A 3001-nucleotide genomic window follows, 5' to 3' on the forward strand; every position below is an offset into this window, starting at 1 on the left:
CCAGATTTCTTCTGCCTTTCCCTTACTCTCTGGGGTTTCTGGGTAAATGGTGACTCAACTGCTAACTCACCCCAGAAGGGGCTGGAACTGACAAGACTGACATATGTAATGTGCTGGACCCAAGCATTTTTACACAACGGCCTCTGGTGGGCTTTACAGGGTCCCTTGTGCCCTGTTCCACTGGTGCCACCTGATGGCTCCTTAATCTCAGGTGATGAGCTCTGTTGCTTCATGTCTTGGATTCCGCTGAATCCCTGTGGGGACCCTGCTGTGGGGTGTGATTCTGTTCAATATGCTGTCATCAGTTTCCTGGAGTGTCATCCTGTTTTCTCAATACCAGTGACTATGCCCTGCCATCATACTGCTTTCCCAGGGGAAGGGCACTCCCTGGCAATGAGCATTCTGAGCTCTTGGTGTGGACACTAGGAGCTTCTGCACACCCTGGGATCATGCAGGTTGTCAGGATGCAATGTCAGAACATAGTGTGGTTTAGTCAGAAGTGCATGTGTGCCCTGCCTCCTACAATATAAGTAATTAAGTGTATTTTAAAAAAAATAAGGCCCAAGATGGGTATGGTAATCTATGTCTTTAATTCAAGCTTTTTGGGTGGCAGAGACAGAGAAGAGTCTAATGGATCTCTATCAGTTTGAAGCTAGCCTGGTCTATATATTCCATTTCAGAGAAGAATGTACTACATAGTAAAAATTAGTCTCAAAAACAAAACAAAACAAAACAAAACAAAACAAAACAAAACAAAACAAAACCCAAAAACAAACCCAACATATTGAAAGCTGCTGGGAGAGAGAGAGCTATTTTTCTTTAGTGATATGACCCCTGGTGTGAAGACCATATGAAAGTGGGTCTCTATACACTCAGGAGTAGACAGATAACAAAATTGAACTCAGTAGCTTTCAAAATTGGGGAGAAAAAGCTAAATAACTATAAAACTGGGCATGGGATTCCTCAAGGAAAGAATGAATATGATCAAAATACAAGGAATGAAACTCTCAACTAATTAATTTTTTTCTTTTTTTTAGTTGGAAATTTTCTTCATTTATATTTCAAATGCTATTTTTTTAATTGGAAATTTTCTTCATTTATATTTCAAATGCTATCCCAAAAGTCCCCTATACCCTTCTCCCACCCCCGGCCTGCTCCCCTACTCACCCACTCCCACTTCTTGGCCCTGGCATTCCGCTGTACTGAGGCATATAAAGTTTGCTAGACCAAGGGTCCTCTCTTCCCAATGATGGCTGACTAGGCCATCTTCTGCTACATATGCAGCTACAGACACGAGCTCTGGGAGTACTGATTAGTTCATATTGTTGTTCCACACCTTCAGCTCCTTGGGTACTTTCTCTAGCTCCTCCATTGGGGGCCCTGTGTTCCATCCACTAAATGACTGTGAGCACCTACTTCTGTATTTGCCAGGCACTGGCAAAGCCTCACATGAGACGGCTATATCAGGGTTCTTTCAGCAAAATCTTGCTGGCATATGCAATAGTGTCTGTGTTTGGTGGCCGATTATGGGATGGACCCCTGGGTGGGGCAGTCTCTGGATGGTCCATCCTTTCGTCTTAGCTCTAAACTTTGTCTCTGCAACTCCTTCCATGGATACTTTATTCCCCATTCTAGGGAGGAATGAAGTATCCACGAGTTGGTCTTCCTTCTTGATTTTCTTGTGTTTTGAAAGTTGTATCTTGGTATTCTAGGTTTCTGGGCTAATATCCACTTATCAGTGAGTGCATATCAAGTGACTTCTTTTGTGATTGGGTTATCTCACTTAGGATGACATCCTCCAGATACATCCATTTGCCCAAGAATTTAATAAATTCATTGTTTTTAATAGCTGAGTAGTACTCCATTGTGTAAATGTATCACATTTTCTGTATCCATTCCTCTGTTGAGGGACATCTGGGTTCTTTCCAGCTTCTAACTATTATAAATAAGGTTGCTATGAACATAGTGGAGCATGTGTCCTTATTACCAGTTGGAACATCTTCTGGGTATATGCTCAGGAGAGGTATTGCTGGATCTACCGGTAGTACTACATCCAGTTTTCTGAGGAACCACCAGACTGATTTCCAGAGTGGTTGTACAAGCTTGCAATCCCCCCAGCAATGGAGGAGCATTCCTCTTTTTCCACATCCTCGCCAGCATCTGCTGTCACCAGAATTTTTGATCCTTGCCATACTGACTGGTGTGAGGTGGAATCTCAGGATTGTTTTGATTTGCATTTCTCTGATGATTAAGGATGTTGAACATTTTTTCAAGTGCTTCTCAGCCCTTCGGTATTTCTCGGTTGAGAATTCTTTGTTTAGCTCTGTACCCCATTTTTAATGGGGTTATTTGAATTTCTGGAGTCCAGCTTCTTGAACTCTTTGTATATATTGGCTATTAGTCCCCTATCAGATTTAGGATTGATAAAAATTCTTTCCCAATCTGTTGGTGGCCTTTTTGTCTTATTGACAGTGTCTTTTGCCCTACAGAAGCTTTGCAATTTCATGAGGTCCCATTTGTCAATTCTTGATCTTACAGCACAGGCCATTGCTGTTCTGTTTAGGAACTTTCCCCTGTGCCCATATCTTCGAGGGCTTTCCCCACTTTCTCCTCTATAAATTTCAGTGTCTCTGGTTTATGTGGAGGTCTTTGATCCACCTAGACTTGAGCTTTGTACAAGGAGATAAGAATGGATCAATTCGAATTCTTCTACATGATAACTGGCAGTTGTGCCAGCACCATTTGTTGAAAATGCTGTCTTTTTTTCCACTGGATGGTTGGTTTTAGCTCCCTTGTCAATGATCAGATGACAATAGGTGTGTGGTTCATTTCTGGGTCTTCAATTCTATTCCATTGATCTACCTGTCTGTCGCTGTACCAGTACCGTGCAGTTTTTTTTTTTTTTTTTTTTTTTTTTAATCACAATTGCTCTGTAGTACAGCTTTAGGTCAGGCATGGTGATTCCCCCAGAGGTTCTTTTATTGTTGAGAATAGTTTTTGC

Source organism: Mus caroli, chromosome 5, assembly GCF_900094665.2.
Source record: "Mus caroli chromosome 5, CAROLI_EIJ_v1.1, whole genome shotgun sequence".
NCBI lineage: Eukaryota > Metazoa > Chordata > Mammalia > Rodentia > Muridae > Mus > Mus caroli.